Genomic DNA, 25,583 nt, shown 5'->3' with positions numbered 1-25,583 from the left:
ACACTGAGCCCATGGGTAGAACAGCACATGGCCAGGTTCAGGACACAACAGGAGCTACCCCTTCTATTTCTGTAAAAGCCTGTCCTTCCATCAGGCACTCGACTCCCCACAGTCTCCCATGACACCCACAGTGTCCTCATGCTCATGTCCTGTCACAGGGGAGGCTATCTGAATGTTATCTGAATGCAGATCACACAGGGTGACTCCCTTATAACATCCGCATGCCACAGGTTGCATTTCTGTCTCCAAGGACAGAGGGAGGCTAATTCAGCCCAAGGCTTCATGCTTTTCACTACCAATGTCTGAGTCATTCAGCATTCTGTGTCACCACAGAGAATATAAAGTGACTCCATGGCCAGGAGTTCCCAGCATTCCCCAGTGTGGGCTGTCAGTCATGATTTACATCCAACATTCCCTTCATGGAAAACCCAAAAAAACTGGTGGTTGAGGGACTGCAGCTCCAGCACCACAGGGGAAGCATGAACTTGAGAAACTGTCCCAGGTCAGAGCAGGGATGAGAGAACCAGCCCGCCACTGCATAACCTGCAAGAAGTTGGGGACAGAGGGCTGGACACATTCTGGACAGCATGACCCTCCACACACACAGATGTTTAGAAGGTTGACTGAGGATAACAAAAGTAAAAGCAGGGGCTCCCAGGAGTCTGCATCTCTCAAGCTGGGCTCTGCATGCAGCACCGTCTATGGTGATTCATGCACACAGGCTGATGGTACCTGTGGGAAATGGAGGGCTGGCAGGAGATACATGGAGATGATTCCCAGGGGACACCTTATGAGGAATATCTCTACATGTTTCCCCAAAGCTAAGTGCTTCAGAGGATGCTCTCACAGCAGGGAACAAGGATGGGCCAAGCTGGGACAGAAGAGCACTGGATGTCTGTGTGATTCTCAGAATGCAGTGAGGTGAGGGCTCTGTGACCTCACAGGATAAATCTGCGCCCTAGCAACAGCAGTGGACATGCCCTGAGCACAACTCAGAGTTCAGCGAGGAGGGCTGGGAGTCAAACCCATGTGTCTGGGTAAGTTTGGGCTGTTTGCTGGGATGGACAACTGAAACTAATCAGAGCGACTCATTCAGTGCCAAGCACTTCTTCTTTGGGCCCTCAAATGGCAAGACTGAAACAGTGGGGTACTTTAAATGCCTGTTACTTGGGACAGCTCATCCTAAGAAGTGTTAGGAGTCTCATAGCTCTAGGGTAACTGGAGAGGTGAGTAAGTGGCCACAGGGCTGGACAACCTGAAGTGTCACTCTCTGGGACAGTCCCAAGGGGACTGAATCCAGCCCCACTCCAATCCCCTAAGCTTTTCTGGCCATCCAGCAGGGTCTGTTCCTGCTGCTGGCTTTCTTTACCCTATTCCACCCTGCCCCCAAGCCCACATTTTCATCTGTGGGTCCTTGGAACACCCCACACAGCCTGCTTCAGGACTGAGGGGATCTGAGAGCCTGCTCCAGTGCTGACTGGGTGTAGGGCAGACCAAAAAAAAAAAGAAACCAAAAAAACGAAACTCCTGAGTACTCGGTCAGTCACAGCAAGGATTGGACCAAGACATAAAGACTCTGCTGGCCTCATTTGAAGAAAGAGATGGGTAGGCGCCAATGCAAGAATTCCTCCAACATCCTGAAAAGCAACGCGGTAACACCAGAATCCAGCAAAACAGGAAGACTTGAACATCCTAACCCAGAAGAAGAAAACAACTTTAACGTAATCTTATGAAAATGATGGAGCCCTTTAAACAGGAAGTGAAAAACTCCCTTAAAGAAATGGAAGAGAAGACAAACAAAAAGTTAGACGAAATTAATAAATCCCTCAGAGATACCCAAGAAAACCAAGAAAAAACAATCAAACAGGTAATGGAAACATTGTTCAAGACATAAAGGGGTAATAAAGGAAATACAAGCTGAGGGATGGCTGGATATGGGAAATCTGGGTAAACGAACAGGAACTACAGAGAAAAGTATAACCAACAGAATACAAGAGATGAAAGAATCTCAAGCACTGAAGACACTATAGAGGAAATAGACTCATTGATCAAAGAAACAGCAAATCCAACAAATTCTTAACACAAAACATCCAGGAAATCTGGGACACCATGAATAGACCAAACCTAAGAATAATAGAGGTAGAAGAAAAAGAATTATAGCTCAAAGGCCCAGAAAAAATATTCAACAAAATTATAGAAGAAAACTTTCCCAACCTAAAGAAGGATATACATATGAAGGTACAAGAAGCTTACAGAACACCAAATAGACTGGGTCAAAAAAAATCCCCTTGCCATAAAATAATCAAAACACAAAACATACAGAATAGAGAAAGAATATTAAGAGCTGCAAAGGGAAAAGGTCAAGTAACATATAAAGGTAAACCTATCAGAATTACACCTGACTTCTAAATGGAAACCATGAAGACCAGAAGGTCTTGGATAGATGTGCTGCAGAAACTAAGAGACCATGGATGCAGGCCCAGACTACAATATCCAACAAAGCTTTCTTTCACCATGGAAAAAAACAAGATATTCCATGACAAAAACAGATTAAAACAATATGTATTCACAAACCCAGCCTTACAGAAAGTACTAGAAGAAAAACCTCAACACAAGAAAGCCAACAACACCCACAATAGCACAGACATATGACAACCCTCCACCAACACAACTCAAAGAAGGGAAACACACAAACACTACCACCAAAAAATAACCAGAGTTAACAACCACTGGTCATTAATATCGCTTAATGTCAATGAACTCAATTCATCTATGAAAAGGCACAGGTTAAGAGAACAAATATGAAAACAGGATCCAAAAATTTGCTATTTACAAGAAGCACACCTCAACCTCAAAGACAGACACTACCTCAGAGTAAATGGTTGGGTAAAGGTTTTTCAGTCAAATGGACCTAAGAAACAAGTGGGTGTGGCTATACTAATATCTAATAAAATTGATTTTAAACTAAAAAAAATCATAAGAGATGGAGAAGGAAACTTCATACTCATAACAGGAACAATTCATCAAGATGAAGTCTCAATTCTGAATATCTATGCCCCTAATATAAAAGCACCCACTTATGTAAAAGGAACATTACAAGAAATCAAATCACACATCAAACCCCACACACTAATAGTAGGAGATTTCAACACTCCTCTCTCACCAATGGACAGGTCAACCAGATAGAAATTTAACAGAGAAATAAAAGAACTAACAGATGTAAGTAATCAAATGGACTTAACAGACATCTAAAGAACATTCCACCAAAACGGGAAAGAATATACCTTCTTCTCAGTAACTCATGGAACCTTCTCAAAAGCTGATCACATACTCGGTAACAAAGCAAACATTCACAGATACAAAAAAATTGTAGTAACCACCCGTGTCTTATCAGATCACCATGGAATAAAGTTAGAATTTAACAATTCCACCCCCAGAAAGCCTACAAACTCATGGAAACCGAACAGTCAACTACTGAACCACCCCTGGGTCAACGAAGAAATAAAGAAATTAAAGTCTTCCATGACTTCAACAAAAATGAAAACATAACATACCCAAACCTATGGGACACTATGAAAGCAGTGCTAAGAGGAAAGGTCATAACCCTGAGTGCCCACAGAGAAAGCTCACATTAGAGACTTAACATCACACCTGAAAGCTCTAGAAAAAAAAAGCAGACTCACCCAGGAGGACTAGAAGACTGGAAATAATCAAACTGAGGGCTGAAATCAACAAAATAGAAACACAGCAAACAATCCAAAGAATCAATGAAACAAAGAAATGGTTCTTTGAGAAAATCAACAAGATTGACAAACCCCTATCCAAACTAATCAAAAGTCAGAGAGAAAACACGCAAATTAACAAGATCAGAAATGAAAAAGGGGACACTGAGGAAATTCAGAGAATCATTGGGTCTTACTAAAAAAAAGTCTGTATGCCACAAATTTGGAAAATATAAAAGAAATGGACATTTTTATATAAATATCATATATCAAAATTAAATCAAGACCAGGTAAACAATTTAATCAGACCTATAAGTCGCAAGGAAGTAGAAGCTGTCATCAAAAACCTCCCAACCAAAAAAAAGCCCAAGACCAGATGGTTTACTGCAGAATTCTACCAGAACTTCCAAGAAGAATGAATACCTATACTCCTTAATGTGTTCCAAATAATAGAAACAGAAGAGTCATTGCCAAACTCTATTTATGAAGCTACAGTTAGCCTAATACAAAGACACAATCAAGAAAGAGAATTACAAAGTAATCTTACATAAACATCGATGAAAAAGTTCTCAATAAAATACTGGCAAACCGAATCAAAAAACACATCAAAAAATCATCCATTATGATCAAGTAGGCTTTGTCTCAGAGATGCAGGGCTGGTTCAACATAGGAAAATCTATCAATGTAATCCATCATATAAATAAACTGAAAGAAAAAAATCATATGATCATCTCATTAGATGCTGAAAAAGTATTTGACAAAATTCAACACACCTTTATGATAAAGGTGTTGGAAAGATTAGGAATGCAAGGAACATATCTAAATATAATAAAAGCAATATACAGCAAGCCGACAGCTAACATCAAATTAAATGGAGAGAAATGCAAAGCAATTCCATTAAAATCAGGAAAAAGACAAGGCTGTCCACTCTCTCCATATCTCTTTAATATAGTGCTTGAAGTTCTAGCAATAGCAGTAAGACAACATGATATCAAGGGGATTCAAATTAGAAAGGAAGAAGTGAGACTTTCTTTATTTGCAGATGATATGAGAGTGTACATAAATGACCCCAAAACCTCTACCAAAGAACTCTTACAGCTGATAAATACCTTCAGTGATGTGGCAGGATACAAGATCAACTCAAAAAATCAATCAAAAAATTGTGTATAAGTAGCCCTCTTATACACAAAGGATAAAGAAGCAGAGAGGAAAATCAGAAAAACATCACCTTTCACAATAACCACAAATAGCATAAAGTATCTTGAGGTAACACTAACCAAAAAAGTGAAAGATCTATTTGACAAAAAAACTTTAAGGCTTTGAAGAAAGAAATTGAAGAGGATACCAAAAAATGGATCTCCCATGCTCTTGGATTGGTAGGATCAACATAGTAGAAAGGGTAATTCTACCAAAGACAATGTATAGATTCAGTGCAATCCCATCAAAATTCCAACAAAATTCTTCACAGACCTTGAGGGAACAAAAATCAACTTTCTAAGGAAAAACAAAAACCCAGGATAGCCAAAACAATCCTATACAATAAAGGAACTTCCAGAGGCATTACCATCCCTGACATCAAACTCTATTTCAGAGCAACAGTAATGAAAACAGCTTGGTATTGGCATAAAAACAGAGACATTGACCAATGAAATCAAATCAAAGACCCAGATATTAATCCACAAACGTACGAACACCTGATTTTTGACAAAGAAGCCAAAATTATACAATGGAAGAAAAAGCATCTTTAACAAATGGTGCTGGCATAACTGGATGTCAATCTGTAGAAGAATCTGTATTTATCACCATGCTCAAAACTCAAGTCCAAATGGATTAAAGACCTCAACATAAATCCAACCACACTAAACCTGATAGAAGAGAAAGTGAGGAAAAGCCTGCAATACATGGGCACAGGAGACCACTTCCTATGTATAACCCCAGTACCACAGACAATAAGAGCAACAATGAATAAATGGGACCTCCTGAAACTGAGAAGCTTCTGTAAAGCAAAAGACAGAGTCATTAAGACAAAAGGCAGTCTACTGAATGGGAGACTTAACTAACCCCACATCAGACAAAGGTCTGATCTCCAGCTATATAAAGAACTCAAGAAGCGAGGCATTAAAATTCTAAATAACCCAATTTAAAAAATTGAGAATTTCTCAACAGAAGAATTTCAAATGGCCAAAAGATACTTAAGGACATGTTCAACTTCCTTAGCGATTAGGGAAATGCAAAGCAACCATTTTACACCTGTCAGAATGGATAAAATAAAAAACACCAATGATAGCTTATGATGGAGAGGATGTGGAATAAGGGTAACACTCATCTATTGCTGGTGGGAATGCAAAGTTGTGCAGCCACTTTGGAAATCAGTGTGGTGGTTTCTCAGAAAATTGGGAGTCAACCTACCTCAGGATCCAGCAATACCACTCTTGGGAATATACTCAAGAGATGCCCAATCATACTACAAAAGTATTTGTTCAGCTATGTTTATAGTAGCATTATTTGTAATAGCCAGAACCTGGAAACAACCTAGATGCCTCTCAATGGAAGAATGGATAAAGAAAGTCTATCTACACAATAGAGTACTATTCAGTGGTAAAAAACAATGTCATCTTGAATTTTGCATGCAAATGGATGGAACTAGAAAAAAAAACTATCCTAAGTAAGATAAATCAGACACCAAAATATGAATATGGTATGTACTCACTCAGTGGATTCTAGTCATAAACAAAGGACATTTGAGCCTATAGTCCGTGATCCTAGAGAAGCAACGTAATAAGGTGAACCCAAAGAAAAACATGTATAGATCCTCCTGAAAATTGGAAGCAGACAAGATCGCCAGGCAAAAGTTGGGGGCATGGGGGTATGGGGGTAAAGGAAATGGAGAAGGAAAGAGGAGAAGAGAGCAGGGAGAAAGGGAGAGATGGGGAGGGCTTGAGGGAGTGGGATGGTTGAGATGGAGGAAGGACAGATATGGGAGCAGGGAAGGAGATATCTTGAGGGAGCCATTTTGGGGTTGGCAAGAGGCTTGGCTTTGGAGGGGTTGCCAGGAATCCACGAGAATGACCCCAGCTAGGACCCTGGGCAGAGGAGAAGGTGCCTGAACTGGCCTTGTCCATAGTCACACTGATGACTATCTTGAATATCACCATAGAACCTTTGTCTGGCAACAGACAGAGATAGAAACAATGACCCACATCAGAGCACTGGACTGAGCTTCCAAGGTCCAGTTGAAGAGCAGAAGGAGGGAGAATATGAGCAAGGAAGTCAGGATCATGAGGGTTTGGTTTACCCACTGAGACAATGTGCCTGAGCTAGTGGGAGCTCACCAACTCCAGATGAACTGGGACAGAATAAGCATGGGATCAAACTGGACCCTCTAGATGTGGCTGACAATTGGGGCAGACTGAGGTGCCAATGATAATGGCACTGGGATTTGTCTCTGCTACATGGACTGGCTTTTGGGGATCCTATTCTATATGGATGCACACCTTCCTAAGCATAGATGGAGTGGGGAGGACCTTGAACTTCCCACAGGGCAGGGTACCTTGCCTCTCTTAGGACTGAAGGGGAATGGTGGGGAGGATGTGTGAAGGGTGGGAAGTAAGTGGAAATTTTGATTGGTATTATTTATAAAGTAAAAAAATTAATAAAAGAAAAAAGATAATACTGAATAATGTCATTTGTTATCTTACAAAGACACATACTATGAATATACTTTGAGACAGTAAATTTATGCTTAGGTTTGTTAATGAGATGACATTACCATATGTACAACATCCACTTTGCTGGGACTGTGTGCTAAACACAGTATAGGAAACATAGTCGTTCCTCATGCTACACTCAGGCATGGAGGAAGAAGATAGTAGACAAAGGAGGCCTTGGGTACCTCCTAAGTAGCTCATTGCCATGGTAAAGGCATGCTAAAGGTCTTTGTGGGAGGGAACACAGTGTCTACTGGGGTGTGCTGGGATTCAGATGGAGCTGCAGGTGTGGAAGGAGGTTGGGGCTAAAGTGGGTGAGAAATATATACAGATTCTTGGGATGAAGGCCTAACTTAAGTCCCTGTGCTGTTTCTGGGAGGAGGTTGTGATAAAGGGTGTGAGGCACAGTGAGATCTATTGACTGAGTTTTTCTTTACCACCCAGTCCTGCGGCCAGTAAGTCCCAAAGAAATCATACAGAAGTCTACATTAGTCATAAACTGATTGGACCATTTGCTCAGACTTCTAATTTACTAATTCTTTTAACTTACGTTAGCCCATTATTCTTATTTATGTTAGCCATGTGGCTCAGTACCTTATTTGGTGAGACAGAAACATCTTGCTTCTTCTGTGGCTGGGTCACTACTGCAGACTAAGTTTTCCTCTTCCCAGAATTCTGTTTTCATCGTCCTGCCTCTACTTCCTGCAAGGTTGTCCTGCCTATACTTCCTTACTGGATACTAACTAATCAGCATTTTATTAAAATACAATTGACAGGGAACAAACCATTGTCCCACAGTGTGGCCCTTGAGGAGACATCTCACAGGACATGCACTATAGAAGTAGAGAATATTGCAGTAAATATCAACAGATGTGTTCAAGGAACTAGCCAATGAAGGACCCAAGGAATCACAGTAACTGTACATCAGAGAGTGATCACACAGGCCGACCCCAATCTGTGCCGTGTGAAAAGACTTCAGGGTACAGATGGTGCAGGCTAAAGCTCTACTGTGGCCCCAGTCAGGGACAACTGTCCCCTGTGACAGGCATGTGTCCAGGCATGTCAGCACTTTTCTATGCAAACCTCCACCTGTATTCGTCAGAACAGGTGACAGCAGCTGAGGCAGAGCAGCACCAGAGGGAGAGGAGTCGGCACCAGAACCAGATGCAGAGAGAGGCAGAATGGGCATGCCGTACTGTAAAAAGATACCAAAAATAGGGCAAAACAGAGGGAAAAAAATATGGGATAATTAACATGTAAGGGTTAGATAGCAACAAGTCTGAGACACTGGCTTAGCATTTATTGTTAATATTAAGCCTCTGTGTCAATGATTTAGGAACTGGAAGGCTGGATAGAAACTTTCATCTACAAAGTGATACAGCATTTTAATACAATTCCTCATGTGCTAGGGACCAACAACCAAAACATTGTTTCCATTGCTACTTCATACCTGCATTTTGCTACTATCATGGATTATAATGTAAATATTTTTAGAGACCGAAGTCTGTAGATGGGGTCACAACTGACAGTTTGAAAACTACTGTTCTAGTACATGAGGTCTTAATCTCTGTTTTTTCTTAACTTTCTGTGATAGTCCTTCATGGGAATGGGAATTCACACAGATTGGGATAAAAGTTTGCACGGGTCCTCGCTAGGATTTGCTTAAACTCTATTGAGAAGCAATTATCTTCCCACATTAGGTTGTCGAGCCTCCCCACCACAGACACCATCAGAGATGCATCAGGAAAGACTTTGCCAGCCACCTTTCTGGTGCGGGAGAATTGTCTGTATTTTGTCAATCATGTTTTAAATAAACACTGATTGGCCAGGCAGGAAATATAAGCGGGTCAACCAGACAGGAAGTAGAGGCGGGGCAATGAGAACAGGAGTTTTCTGGGAAGCAGGAAGCTCCCTCTGCAGTTCTGCCCAGATCACCAAAGAAGCAAAATGTGAGCTGCCCTGCTGAGAAAGGTACCAAGTCATGTGGCTAACATAGATAAGAATAATGGGTTAATATAAGCTACAAGAGCTAATAAGTAGCCTGAGCTAATGGGCCAATCAGTTTTATAACTTATGGAGATCTCTGTGTGATTTTCTCTGGAACTAAATGGCTGGGGGAATGGGCAGGACAGAAACCCCAACAAGCCAGCCTTCATGTTACACCTTTCTCTCCTACATATATATTTCATCTATCTGTATAATGCTCAGTTTATTTCATCTGGTGTATGTGCTTGTTGTATCTGTGTTTCTAAGGGACAGGTCACTGATGTTCTTAGTATATTTACATGACCGAGAAGGACACCAAATGTTTTCCTTTGTCAATACAAGCTTGTCAATTTTTAATTTCAGAAAAGCTGGCCATAGACAAAGGCTAATGGGAACGTACTTTTGGACACACCTGGACTCTACTTCATCAAGCCTGAAGATAAACAGGTACAGGGTCATCCAACAGAGCAGTTTATTCAGGGAAAGGCCCGAACACTAAAAAGTCAATATATATGTAATGAAAGTAGCCAAGATGAAATATAGACCCTGAAGAAGCCTGGGTTTAAAGGCTGAAGTGAAAGAACCTTAGGTTTAAGCATAAACCTAGAAAGACAGGAACATGCTTAAAAAAGAAGCATTTCCTGATCTACCATTGAACACTGTACTCCCAAGGCCCAAATATTTAATTGTGCCTGGATCAAATCCTGAAGTAAAAGAGGCTTCCACCATAAAAAATTAGTGTGTGCAGCCTAAAAAGGACCCTAAAGAGTCCAGGTTCACAATCAGAAAAGATGGGGCCCTGGGCCAATCCCTGGTCCTGAATAAACCCAGGCCTAAAGAAAGATTATATATTGACATAGGTAAATTACTCAAATTAAAAGGTGTAGGCCAGTCAAAGAAGAGGTGAGTGTGGAGATCTGATCAACCAATGCAGGAATAAATTAGATGTGGGCCTGGGACAAAGTCTTTTGCTACAAAAGCCCAGGTCTGAGCAAGAAGAGATGAATACCTGGGCCTATTCTTGAACCTTAAGATCCTGGGCTCAAAATTTGAAGATAATGAGCCTGGGACTATCCACCAAATGAGAGAGGCAAAATTAAACAACAAAGGAGTATTCCTGGATCAAACCTAAACTGTGGATTATCACAGGCCCAAAGAATAAGAGATGTAGGCCTGGGCTACAAACTTAACCAGAAAAGGCCTGGGTCCAAAGAAGAAGAGGAGATGTGGGCCCGTGCATTTCCTGAACCTTAGGATGCCTGGGCCCAACCCTTACCCTGGAATAGCCTGAACCCATAGAAGCAGTGATATGGGCCTCAGCTAACATCTAAGTCTGTAAAGGGGCCCAAAGAAGACGTCTTATGTTCTAGGGTACTGCCTAATCCTGAAAAAGGCCAGTCCCAAAGCAAAATAGGATGTGGGCCCAGGCTTATATCTTATTCTGAAGAATCCTGGGCCAAAAGAAAGAAGAAATGTGGGCCTGGGCAAGTCACTAAATATTAAAATGAGTGGGCCAAAGAATAGATGATTCTATTTGGTATAGGAATTTACCAGTCCTGCAAATAAAATGGCCCAGGTAAAACCACAAAATGAGTATGCCTGCACTAAACCCTAACCCTTGATTAGCCCAGGGCAAAAGTAGAAGACATATGGGCCTAGGCTACTAACTTTCACTTTAAATGCCTGAGCAGAAAGAATTGTGGTAGACCTAGGCTACTCTCTAATATTGAAAAAACCCCAGGCCCAAAGAAAGATGAGATGCAGGCCTGGGATAATACCTTACCTTGAAGAAGTCTAGGCCCAAAACAAGAAGAGTTGTGGGCCTGGTACAGTCCCTGAATGATATGATGTCTAGGCCCCAAAGGGTATGGTATATGAGCCTGGAACAGTCCTGCAAATGAAAATGCCCATGTTAAACCACAAAATGACTATGCCTTTTGGGTCAAACCCAAAGCAGGACTATCCAAAACCCTAAAAAAGGAGATATGGGCCTGGGCTACTCCCTTACCCTTTAAAGGCCTAGGCCCAAAGAAAGTAGAGTATGGACCTGGGCCTGTCACTCAACATTAAAATGCCTGGGCCCAAGAAGTGACGATGGATAGGAATTAGAAAATCTTACAAATAAAAAGGCCCAGGTTAAACCACAAAAGACATATGACTGGGCCAAACCCTAACCCTGAATTACTCCAGGTCCAAAGGAGAGGTGATATGGGCCCGGGCTACTACCTTACCTGTTAAGGGCCTGGGCACAAAGAGTTGTTGATTCCTTGGGCTAATACCTAATCTTGAAAAAGCCTGGGCCTAAAAGAAGAAATGTGGGCCTGGGCTACTAACTTATCCTGAAAAGTCCAGAGCCCAAAGAAGAAGAGCTGTGGGCCTGGGCTATTGCCTAATCCTGAAAAACCTCAGGCCCAAAGGAAGAAGAGATGCAGGCCTGGGATAATACCTTACCTTGATGAAACCTGGCCAAAACAAGAAGAATTGTGGGCTTCGGCCAGTCCCTGAATACCTGGGCCCCAAAAGAGATATGTGTGCCCGAGACAATCCCACAAATGAAAGAGGTCCAGGTTAAATTACAAAAGGACTATGCCTGGACCCAACCCAAACCCTGGAATAGCCAGGACCCAAAGAAGAAGTTATATGGGTCTGGGCTAACACAATAGACTGTAAAAACTGGGACCCAAAGAAAAAGACTTGTGATGGGGGGTACTGCCTAATCCTGAAAAAGGCCAGACCCAAAGCAAAATGGAATGTGAGACTAGGCTTATATCTTACTCTGAAGAAGCCCGGGCCAAAGCAAGAAGATTCGTGGGCCTGGGCCAGTGATGAAATGATGGTGCCTGGGCTTAAAAAGCAATGATATATTATTAATCAAAACAAATTCCTGAAATGAAAGAGACCCAGGTTAACCTGAGATATAAAATGTGTCTTCCCAAAGCCTGACCCTGTAGAAGCCCAGTCCCAAAGCAAGAAGACATGTGGGCCTGGGCCAATACCTGAAATAACAGAGGCCCAGGACAAACCAAGAATAGGAGTAAGCCCAACCAGATTCATCTCAATACCAGCCAAATTGTTAAAATAAAATTATTCTGGATTAACCACTCACACAAAGAGACCTGTGCCCAAACAAAAGGCACTGTATCCAAGCCAAATCAAAACTGAAACAATATTGTGGCACAAGAGTGTACACTGTGAGGCTTCTGATCCAAGGCCTAATTTCTATTGCTGTACTACAAGCAACCAGGCATCAAAACAGATAAATGCTAGGGTGAACATCCGTAACGTTAGACTCACCCACAATACACCCTCTTCTAATGACTGATAGAGATGTACAACCTGAACAATATGTGGATCACACACATGTACCACATTCAGTTCAAACATGTTAAACACATATGAGCAAGGATGATACTGTCATCACACTGTGACAAAGGCACACCTAAATAACCTGTGTGTACATGTGATACCAAAAGGGTGTTATGTTGTACCCTGCAACTCTCTGAAACAAGAAATTATCATGACTGATTTATTTTTAGAAACAAGTATTTCTCAAATGTACATCAGGCGACAAAATGTCCTCCAATATTTGGACAAACCCAAACTTGGGCTTTTCTGAGTAACAGATATCTGGACACAATATGTCCTCCAGGATTTAGAACTTGATGATTTTATTATTGACTCAGGTACAAGTTACCTCAAAGGAAACTTGGCAGCTCCTTGAACCCCAAGTAATCTGGGCCTATATTATCTTCAAGGGTGTGTGAGGTGCACCCTCTCTATGCAACTCAGGACAAAATCCAAAAACAAAGGAGCCAGGCCTTAAATGACCAAACCTCACATTAATGATGAAAGGAAATGGGCATATTCATGACCCTGACCTGCTCTGGCACCAGGCATTACCTTCATGTCACTTTATTTTGTAGGACATCAACACAAGCTGGGGTTGTTTCACCACCAAGATCCTTCGGCTAAATTCCTCGTGGGTTTGGGTCATACTCTCTCTTCTATCAACCCAAGTTATATTAACAATACAGAGGAGCCAGGCCAAACTGCACACTTGATGGTTTGATCACAAATGATCAAACGAAATGGCAGACCTTGTATTTAGGGGTATGTGGGCCACACCCTCATTTCAAGTCTGACCGCATACTATTTGACTGCAAAGAATGCAAGGAAGGTTGATGTGAAGTGGGAACTGCACACAACAAGCCATCCAGAATGGCCCCTCTGTGCAAGAAAACATGGGCAGTTTAATCATTGAATTTCCACATATTACCTTCAATATTTATCAACTAGACACTCCTTTCACCCTACTCAGGCAGCATGCTCAAATCAGGGAGTCAAGACTACCACACACCCTTCATGTCCATCTGCTTCATAACTGAATTTCAAATAGCAAGCGCACCTTGCATGTGTGGGCCACACACCGGAATCCCCTGTGCCCATATATACCAGGACTGCAACAGATCAAGGACAGCATTTTGATCTCAGATGTGACCTTTACCATGCAGTAGTCCAGAAAGTTTGGACACATTTTAACACTATAGGGTCATAGTCTGGAGAATGACGTAATGGGAAATACCATAAAGTGACACGAATGGGATCCTGCCAACCCACTGATATCAGTGTAAGCTAGGAGCTAACATGCCACAAAAAATCCAGAATCAATTTTAACTTTGAAGGTTGTAGGCCTCATCCTCTCTTCATCAACCCCAGCAGATAAGACTTAACTCAGAGGACCCAAGGCCACAAAGCATGACCTTCATGATATCTGGGTGACACCAGAGAAGCACTTTGGGCAGACTTTGCCATGATGGGTATGTGGGCCACACCCAAGAGCTATTATTTGTCCAGGTGCGATCTTGTCCACAAGAGATCCAGGACAAGAAGATCTCATGTATGACTTGGGGAACACCAAGACCTCATAGGAAATTGGAATCACCTCAACAGCCAGCATTAGTGATCTGATATGTGACATCACCCTCACAAACATCAAGACTGTGGTCCAAACCATCTTAGCCTGACATACCAGGTTGTCTTTCCACTCTCTGTTGACTTCATTGTCTACTTGACCTGATTAGAAACATCAAGTTCCCTCTGGATTAAGAATGTGATGACTGAGGAATACAGACACAGCTTTAATGCTAATGTGGAATGGAAATCTCTGAAGTCCCTCCTCTGGAGGTGTGGATTTGACATATTCACTGTCTAGACATACTTTCTGAGGCTTCCTTAAACTCTCACAAGAGCTTACCTGAAGGAAGTTGGAATTATACCGTGATTTCTACAAATCTCTGGCTTCATTTTCTGAGCATAAAACAGTTCTAATACTTTGTAGGCTTACATTATTCCTTATTGTACATCTCATGCCCCAGCATTGTGTATGTAGTTTTTAATAAAATAGCATTCATCTGTAACCATGGTTTTTCCTGACTTGCTGATTTGGCCTTTTCCCTATACTTCCAAGAAAATATTTTCAATCTTTGGATTGAAGATTTGAAGAACAGGCTGTGATGATCATGGACAAACATCAAGTGTGTTTAGCTAACACATCTTTCTCACCTGCTGTCTCCATGTGTGCAGCACAAATCTGCATCCTTAGATCTCACCCTGAAGATGCCTGCATCTCTGTTTATGCTTTATATCTGTGCATTAGGCTGGAGTCTCCCAAGAAAAATAAAAGCAAAGGAAGAAGCAGGCAGGGGTGTTCTCCTTGTCATGAAAACACACTGATAAAATTCCTGAATGTGAGTGATGGTTTCCCACTTTTTCCAATGCCAAAATCAGATCAGCACCATTTCTAGAGAGTTGCTGATAGTGACCTGAGAGACAGAGAAGGAATAGAGTGGGTCACAGGGCACCAGGCATCTAGAAAGTGTTTTCCAATGAGATTCCACATGAGGATGAAAGGGCCACCAATGATATTCTATGCATGGAGCCTAAACACAGTCAGATACAGGTTCATGTTAAGGGAACAGTAAAATATGCCATGTTCCTTTAATTAGAAGTAGAGGCTGATACATTGCCCCTCTGGACTTGTCCTTGATGATCATGGAAGTTTAGGTGGCAGATTTGTTGGTGTGTTCACTATCATCCACATACACCTCTGCCTCCTTTTCCCCTGGTCTAAGTATGTTCTTCCCATTTCCCCAGGGACTTTGCAGGAATTCTATGGAAAACATCCTGTGTCTTTCATGGTCTTGTCACTCATTGTCCTTCCTTATAGTTGGACATCCATGGTCATAGGACTCCTCCTTCCCATTCAGGTCTGATTCACTCCGTTCCCCATGCACACATTCTTTCCCTTCAGAGATATGAGTGTCTATCAGAAAGTATGAAAGAAAGGCCATTAACTTTCAAGTGACATTCTAAGGAGATCTAAACCTAGCAGCTTCCATTCATGGAAAAAAGCTGACAGACTCTGAATGCATCAGAAGAAATGGCATTTAAAAAGTCAGTGACTTAGCAGGAGAGACATTCTAGGGATGCTGTCACCTTCCCTATGGATAACTGGGTTACTTTACCCAAGATCTCATCATGTTTTTGTTCATTCACCATTAATGGATTAATTTGCAAGTTCAAAAATGGTGAGATACACCTTTAGTGATCTTTGGGGAGTTTACATGTAGTTCCTACCACTAAATATGTGTACTTTAAGCATGGGTTCAAAACTAACACAAAAGTATACCTTGTTAAACCCTGAAATCAAAGGATCCCAAATGAAACATAAATGGGAGAACCCCAGGACAAACCATCATAGGAAAGCAGTCTGGTCAAAATAGAACCCATAGCAGCCAAGGACACACTCTAAATCTCAGGCATCAGGTATCCAATCCTATCTCTATAATCCCAAAACAAACCAAGTCCCCAGAGGAGACAAAAAAAATATCCTGAAACAAAAGATCCTCAAGCTAAAGCCTCAAACACAAAGACCCTGGCATGAGAAAACTCTCTTGAATTGCTGGTCACTAGAGTCCAAGAGTGTCCCAAAACAATATAAGGTCATGCTGCTTCCCTTGGTCACCTCCCAGAAACTAAAGACAAGGCCCTATTTCCCTAAATTCCAATGACTTGGGGCATGGAACTCCAGAGATTTGGGATTGGTTGTGAGACTAAAACCTCCTCCATGAGGACGAGCTTTCATAATTCTGATGGGTTCTATAGAGCCTGCCAAGGGCGAGAATACTCAATAGTGACGCCTATGAACCACAAAATGACCAATATGGTAGGGTGTCAAAGGATTCACACTGGCGCTCATATATGGCAATTGCTGGACTGTGACAGGACTAAGTCTTGTTCAACAGGATGGAAAGACTGCCTGTTACAGGAATCCTAGTCGATTACCCATGGCTACTGCAGTCATGAACTGTTGACAGAAGCTATTATTGACCCTTTACTAAACCACTGTAATTCCTGACTATATTCTCCATATTCATCCTAATAGTCACAAGGTAGGTGTCTCCTAGAATTGGTATGAAAACTGTACCCAAGAAACTACAACAATATGGCTGCCTAAATGAGACATAAACAAGGCAATTCCATTGGACATGCTAGTGTGGATGGGGAAACCTCACTGGGACTCAACCCTAGACAAAGAGCTACAGACAACTAAATATTGCTGAGAGATAGAGAATTAGCACTTCCCAGGGATGAGCTCCCTAACTGGCTATCCAGTACCTAGTGTTCCACCCTGAAAGTATACCCATGCAACCAGCACTGAGCAGAATTGGCACGTTGTTTGCATACAGCTATGCTATTTTTGATAGATGAATATCAATTATAAGTAAGAAAGAGGCCATGAATTTGAGAGGGAGTGGAAGAATGAAAAATGGTAAGACAGAGAAAAGGAGTGTGGAAAAAGGTGTGATTTTATTTTCATTTTAAAAATGGTAAAAATAAAATTTGGAATTACTTCATCAAAGTCTTAATCTGGGTTTGATACTCAATATTATTTATGCAATGACACATATTTCATGTATGTCTGTTTCAGTTTAGCATTTCTCTCTGCACCCCTGGATTTCTTTTCTAACTAGGAGTCACAACCACAGACATTATAACTTCAGCATGTAGGTTCCAGTGTGACTCAGAGAAAACCTTGATCCTTTAACTCATCTTGACATCCAAGGATATAATGCTTTATCCTGTCATATAATCCCATTCCACCCACACATTTCCCCAATCCCCATCTCTCATATTAATCAGTCCCTACTATTCTGCCTTCATCTGGAAGAAAAGCAACACAGAAGAGAGGACTCCAAGCATACACAGATTCTCTCTGGATCAGAAGAACCCTGGTCGGCCTTTTGCTTCATATTTATATGGTGACCTAAGTCTGAAATTCCAGAAAGTCAGAAATTATCCTATAAATATCTTCCTAAATTTCCTATATCAATGACCAAAGGAAAATAGATTTAGATATGGTATTCATCTATTTTCACATACTTCAAATGTATTTACAATGCTTTTGTACTATCCACATAAATAATTTTTCAATTTTTATGCAAATAAAGTGGTTAGTTAGTTGGTCTGCATCAGAAATAAAACTTTTGAGATGTATGTAATTCACGCTGAGAAAACCAAAGAAATGAGAAGTTCTGGTTACATCAAAGACGCCTATATTATTGCATGGTATGTGCCAGCCAGAACCTTGAGTACCCAAATTATAGGAGACTCCTTAACATGTGGTTTTCAATATCCAACATTTCTAACTGTTCAATCAACCATTATTTGTTCATTTATAATATCTGATTTAATTTTTGAGACCAGGTATAGCTACCTAGACAAACCTGGCCTTGAACTTACATCACTCTTCCTTTCTCTGTTCTCAAATGATGAGACTCAGGGACCACTATCCTGGCTCTGTTGCTCACAGAGTACAAATGGAAGCAAATTAGCACGCAGGGCTTGCAATCTTCTGAGCTCAGTGTGGAGGCTGGTGAATGGCTCTGCAATGACAAGGAGGATCAAGAACAAGCAGAACACACATCAGTACATAGGGAGCCAAACTCCTCTGCCTGTCTACCAAAGGTCTGCACTGATGAGAGTTACTTGTGTTGGACACTGAAGAACAGAAGAGTCAAACAGCAAGACTATTCACTACAATTTCATATGAACGTTAATACCTTAAACAGTTCTACCTTATATATGAAATAGTTCTTAAAAGCATTCTGCAAAATGATCTTCTATGGACTTGCATTATCAGCAACTATACAGATTCCACAAGAAAGGGTGGCCTCTACAAGTAAGTTTGCAAATTAGCTAAGACGTATGATTGGCTAAATAAAACAGTGTTGAAAGGGCTTCTGCTCTCACTGTGCCCAGATAATTTCACCGGAACAATTACAGGTGTCAACAGCTATGCCTCAGAGTTCTTTCTTGCAAGACCCTCAGGGCAGAGAAGCAATTAATGAATCTTCTCAAAGCTAAGTAACTGAGTCTCAAGACTTTCTGTTTCTTTCATGTTCCATTCAGGGTCCAGGGTACTGCACAGTCAAGGTATTTACTCCCCCCCAAATAGAAAGAAAATTAAATGGCAGCTAACATTACCTTTTTCCAAAATATGCTGAAAGCATGGATCTGTAAGATACTTCAAAACCTGAAGGTTTGCCAGCTGGCTGCCTACCTCCTACATTTATAGGATCATTTGTTCCTGGGACTGAAGCACACTGACAGTCAACACAAGCACCATGGCTGTAAGAACACAGAATCCTGGTCCCTTTGCTTGGACAGATGCTAGGGTGGTGCTTCCCTTCAGGGCTCCTTCCTGGGAATTCACTTCATCCCTGGGACTCTCTGAACCCATGTGGACTGCCTGTTGAAAGGAACGGTGGGCCACTTCCCGCCTCCCACCCGGCTAGCTTTACCCGAAGTAATTACACGGAAACTGTATTCTTTTAAACACTGCTTGGCCCATTGTCTCCAGCCCCTTATTGGCTCACTCTCACATCCTGATTAATCTATATCTAATAATCTGTATGCCACCACGAGGTCGTGGCTTATCGGGAGGATTCTAACCCATGTCCATCATGGGCAAGAGAAGTATGGCGACTGCCTCATTGCCTTCTTCTCAGCATTCTGTTCTGTCTGCTCCACCCACCTATGTTCTGACCTATCAGGCCAAGCAGTATCTTTTTTAATTAACCAATGAAAGCAACACATAGAAACAAGACCCATCTACATCAACTGCGTAAACAAGGGAACCCAGGCCAGTGGCTTCTCATGAACAGAAATTCTCTTCTCACAGATATGAAGGCTGGAAGTTCAAGTTCAACATCCTAGCAGGTTCCATGTCTGCTGAGGGCTACTTCCTATCTCATGAGCCCTCCCAAGGTGACCTTTCATCAGAGCATTTACCCTGTTCATTGGGGTACCACCGTCATGACGTCAGTACTTCCCAAAGGCCCCATGAAGATCACAGCATGTGAATTTGGGCCTCACCAGTTCTGAATCAGGGCAAAGGTCCATTGTCTTAGATACCAGATATGCAGCTTTGGCTCTTCTGCGTGGTTACTCTTCCTGCCAGTCAACAAGTTGTCAGTAACAGAACATTCTGTGACTTTCTAATTAGAGGATGAAGATGGGATGACTCCAACCACAGAGATGTGAAAGGAGCTGCAGCCAACACCACCCCCTGAACTGCAGTGGGAACAAAAGGGGAGTTACATACAACATAATCCAAGCCTCCTCAAATTGCCCTGGCTCTTGTCTCATACCAACCCAGGAAAGCAAGAAGGAGCACTGGGCTGGTTTTAGAATCCTCCCACAGAAGTGCTCCCTGGGAAACACTTATGTGTGTATGCATGATGTTGAACATCAGACCACAGATGTTTTATTAGTCTAGACAAAACCCCAACATACCAAGAAAAATTGCTGGGCAAATAAACTGATAAAAAGTATCAGTCAAGTATGAAGGATCTGTACCTCATAAGTGAGTGAGGTCCATATGAATGGCCAGAATTCTCTTATTCCACAACTGGATATCTCCAAGGTGGTCAATACAGGGACCCAGGACTCACTAGGATACAGACAAGATGACCATATAGTAGGTCACTTCATACTCGAGTAGGGAAGGTCACTATTTTCACACTTGTATTAAAAGAACAAACCATTTGAAGTAAACAGAGTCTGAGCACTGATCTGCTCACAAATTGGGCAGCCTTCAGAGCAGGTCATGGATCCTGGCCTGTAATGATGAGAAAGAGAATAATGGAAAGAGAATGAGGTTTGCGCACAGGCTTCCTGGACACTGGGGCATCAGCTGGACCAGCTGAGCTCTGGCCTGCTCTTTATCACATGTCCTAGTTATTTCTGTCTGCCCCAGTTCACAGATTTGTTGGGAGAAGGTGTTCATTCGTTCCCAGCTGCTCAGTCCCGAAATAATCACACAGAAACTATATTATTTAAATCACTGCTTGGCCAATTACTTAAGTGTATTGCTAGCTAGGTCTTATATATTTGGTTAACCCATTTCTATTAATCTGTGTATCGTCATGCAGCTGTGGCAAGGTTCCTGTACATCTGTCTGTAGTGGGGCTACATGGCTTCTCACTGACTCTGCCTTCTTTATCCTGCCTAGTTCTACTCTGCCCTAACACAGACCAAAGCAGTTTCGTTATTCATTAACCAATAAAAGCAACGCATATACAGAAGAACTTCCCACACCACAGGTTAAGTCTGCAGATGCAGAAACAACCACAGGCAAGTAGCTTGCAATCCATAGTTGTAATGAGTCTGAGCATGACTCTATTTCAATCTTCTGTTTATTTAAATTGATGGTTTAAAAATATTTTTATTAATTATTTGATGATTTCATGCAAAGTTTTCTGATTTTTACCTTACACTCCTTCCCTCAACTACTAACAGATCTACCCTAGCTCCCTACCCCATAAATTTTCTTAGAAAATAGCCCACTGACTCTGATTTAAGCTGCCCATATACTGGGTGTGTATCCGCTGGAGCATAGTAATCTTACCAGGAGCCATGTCCTTAGAGAAAGCTGACTCCTTCGAGAGAAGCCAGCAACTCCCCACAGTTCCTCAGATAGCAATTAGAGCTTACGAGTTCCTCACCCTTCTATGCTGGAATGCTGACAGATTTGATCTTACACAGGTCTTCTAGAGGTAGCACAGATGCGGTGAGTTCATGGGCGCAGTATTCTGGTGATGCTCGGGAGAGGCTGTTCCTCTCTGGTCCTCTCTGTCCTCTGGCCCCTATAGTCTCTCTGCTTTTCTTTCACTGTGGTCCCTGATCGCGGGGAAGGAAGTGACACGGACGTCCCATTTGTGACTGAGCATTCCACAGGCATTTAATCTCTGCATTTTGACCAATTGGGAGTTTCTCTATTAACCCCCTTCCACTGCTGAAGTCTGAAAGCTGCACTAATCTCTTGATTTAAAGATATGAAATTGGAGACACTTTGATACTATGCCAATTTAGCATAACTGTAGTAGATTCACCCTTGGGGCCTCTGGGCTCCCCAACCATGTGTATTTTGCCAGAGTCACAGTACCACCCCTGTTTTTTTAGTTTATTTTCACTGATAAATAGTAACAATTATACAAATGAATCTCCTAATGTTATGGAAAACAACATGGAAGCTCTTCAGGAAACAGAGCCATAGTCACCATGAGATCAAGCAATCACACTCCTGGGTACAGAACCAAAGGACACAGCCAGTGTGTCAGAGCTTTGCTCAAATGCTCACAGCAGAGCCATTCACAATAGCCAAGGAATGGGAACCACCAGGTGCCTGTACGCTGGGGAAGAGCAAAGACATGGAACAGCCACACCGTGAGAAACTCCTCAGCCATACCAACCTCCAGTTACAAAAATTCGACGCAGTGCTGGTTTTCAGCAACTATGGAACATGGTCGACTTATTAATAACGGTAACTTGTGACTTATACTTCTTCATAGTGATGTCTCTCTTATTCCTCTTCATGTCTCACTTTTAATACCACCGTGTGGTTGCACATGTGCATCTACACCACTGCCCTTGAATTTATATAAGGCAGAACCATAAAAACTTTGATATTCCTGAAGGTTCTATCATTTCCTTATGATCTGGCTTTATGGAAATCCCTCCTCCCCTATAAATTACCAAAAGAATACTTCTTTCATAGATCTTTGACCTCCTGAATGTCACAGAAAACAAATTACACATTTTATGTGAAATACTTTAGGCTACCCCTGTACTGAAGATTCCCAAGATTCCCCAGCTTCAAAATGGAATTTTTAATGACTTAGAGTAGAAAATGTCTCCTGACAATATCTTCGTGGGCTTTGAAACAAGTTCTGCATTTGTGTCTTTAAGGGAAATGGGAGGTTGTAAGGAGACCGCAGGGTGAGAGGGTGAGGAAGTGTTAAGAGGGAAAAGAAAAGTGAGCTGTGAACAGAAAATATAACAGTTACCAAGAAGCAGCATCCAATAGAATGAATGAAGACTCCACGTACCCCAGAGATAGCACCTTTGCTAACAGCATTATCACACCTGGCCAGACTCAAAACCAGGCCCACAGATAATTAGGGTCTGGGCTCTAAAATAAAACACTAAAGGAAGAGACGCCCAAGTGAATAAGGCTTTGAATAAATCAGCTTGAATTTGAAGATGCCCTAACCCTCAAAAATCTGTAGTATATGGAAATGTGGTTTAATACAGACTGAAAACGTTATTCTAGTCTTTAAAGACTGTTGGTAGAAAATCTATGTGTTTGAAAATCTTCATAAGACTTGCCACCTGCTAAAGAGCTGCCGCTTGACTCCTAGGGTCAGTGGTCAGCAACTGTGACGTCACCTCAGAGAGATGTTTCATTTCTACCAAACAAACCGATCAGATTCTACTTACAGACCAAAATATTTGATAAAATTTGATAGTCTCTGTGATCGCGGTCTAGTTATTTTTTCTACTTATGTGCCCATGTGTGAGTGTGTACAGGTGAGTACAGGTGTGCATGGAGGCCAGAGGTGTCAGAGCCACCTGGAGCTAGAGTTACAAGCAGTTGTGAGTACATGGTGTGCGGGTTAAGAATCAAACTCATGTCCTCTGGAAGAACAGTATCTGCTCCTGACTCCCAAGCCACCTCTCCAGCCTCTTGTTTTGTTTTGTTTGCTTATTTGTTTGAAAGTCTGACAATGGAGTGTGACTGAATCTGGGGACAAAGTGTGGCTGTGTTTTAAGTGATATACAAATATCTTGTATTCATATCAAAAGCGAAACTACACAGATAAAAACAAATCTATGTGTGTGCTTTCCAATCCTCTAATGTGCACTGTCTCTTTTCTTTAGACTTCTTCCTCTGGCACATGACACAGTCCTTCTCTTCTTTACTTGAAATTAGTCCTTTTCATCAGAGTAACCTTTTCTTATATTTTGTCCCTCTAAAGTTCCATGAGATGGAGTGATATCTGCAAAGCATTTAAAAAGTTTTTTTTTTAGTTTGGTGTTGTGAAAACAGTATTGAGGAGGCATCTGAATCAAATGAGGGATGAGAAAAAATGCATAGTGATCATTTGTTTTGCGCATTAATTGCTTTTTATTAATTTAATTGATTTTAGATAGGACAAGTTCTTCTTATAGATCTTCTAACCTTTCTTATTTATCTTCTCCTAAAGAAGCCTAAATAAAAATCCACTGCCATTGGCCACTTTGTGTGACTTCCACCACCAACAAACAGAACTCTCTGTATGTTGAGAAACAAAACAGAAGACTTTGAAAATGTTTAGGTTCATTTCATTGGAATCTCCTATGATAGATACTTCACTCAAGATTTTCATACATGAAGAAGTAGAGATTTTGCTTCATGACTTTGTATTTCTCTCTATGTTGGGAAAATTCTACACACGAAGTGTATTTCACGGGGCTGGAAAGATGACTCCATGGTTAAAAACCCTTATTGCTCTAGTAGAGGACCCAGGTTGGGTTCCCAGGACCCACAATGAGTGACTCACAATCATCTCTAGCTCCAGAGGCTCCAAAGCCGCCTTCAGAACCATGAGGACACCTGCACCCATGAGGCATCTATTCATACACATAAAAATAAAAATAGTAAGAAAACCTTTTAAACAAGAGTCCAGAACATGAGAACTCAGGGGTTTTTATTTCCTATCACTTCTTCTGTGTTCCATATCTAGAGCCTTGACAAGGTGGCTAGGTGGCCAGGGTATCTCCTCTGCAGGAAGGAAGGGGGGACAGTTTGGCAATCGTCTCATTGTCAAAGCATCCCAACCCACAGCTGTGAAGATGCCCTGTCGCACTACACTGTGACAATGATCATGTGTCCATAGATAGTTGAAATCCCAAGTTCAAAAACTGTAAGACCTTGACCAGATCTCCACAAGACTTTGCTGGCTGTGAACTGGAGGACAAATGGCAAGGTGTTTGAGATGAGGAATGAAAGACAAAATGTATTTATTGGTGAATGTCTTTGCTCGTTGTAAACAGCAAGCTTCCTTTCACGTCCCATGCTTACCTGGTGTAAAGATTATTATTTCAACTTTATGCTTTGGGGAAAAAGGAGGAATAAAAGAAAACAATCTTGTCAGTGAAGGAGACAAATAAATAACCTTTCGAAGGACAAAGTACTTCATAAGCTGCAAATAAAAGGAAAATCCCAAGAGTCTGGACCTCCGAACCTACAGAGTTTTGTGCTCTGGTATTAAAGAGATAAAAATTCTGCAGATGATGAGAACTAGACTTCCCAGTGTTGGGGAGAGAAACAAGAAAGGGGAGGGAACTGAAAATATCCCATGGTGCTGAAGGAAAAGAATAAAGCAAACATCCACACGCCCACGCTGGCAGACACAGATGCCTGAACAGGAAAAAAGGAAGAAGTGTGGGTTCTTTCCTGCAGAGGAACTGCAGTGAAAGAATATGAAGTTGGAAAAAATGCATTCACCATTAAAACAGCACAACAAGACAGGGGAGCAAGGCCGGATAAGTGGTAAAATTGAGGGTGAGGGAGGAAGCAGAGAGAGGGTGTCTCCACAGTCCTAATGCATCCCAGTAGGGCAAAGGGACAAATTAACAATGGAGAAACAGAGCAGGTGTCACTTTGGCTTAGAAATTGATTTCTTAACAATACTAGATAGAAACCATTGTCCAGTGTCTTCAGAGGCTGGGAAGAAGGTTTAATGGATAAAGCGAATGACTACCAAGTCCTGCAGAAGGCTAG

At 41.7% G+C, this 25,583-nt stretch overlaps 1 long non-coding RNA gene across 1 annotated transcript in view; it reads left to right on the top strand.

The window, feature by feature from the left end:
* Positions 1-838: 838 nt before the first annotated feature.
* The window catches only part of LOC125404361 (uncharacterized), a 28,997-nt gene continuing 4,252 nt past the window's right edge, over positions 839-25,583 (top strand). The window contains exons 1-2 of the long non-coding RNA XR_007233254.3: positions 839-1,037; positions 9,779-9,862. This is a non-coding gene — a long non-coding RNA (uncharacterized LOC125404361). The remainder of the gene's footprint in view (positions 1,038-9,778; positions 9,863-25,583) is intronic.

Source organism: Myodes glareolus, chromosome 6, assembly GCF_982192425.1.
Source record: "Myodes glareolus chromosome 6, mMyoGla1.1, whole genome shotgun sequence".
In the NCBI taxonomy this organism is placed as follows: domain Eukaryota; kingdom Metazoa; phylum Chordata; class Mammalia; order Rodentia; family Cricetidae; genus Myodes; species Myodes glareolus.
This window is presented reverse-complemented; position numbering and strand designations above follow the sequence as displayed.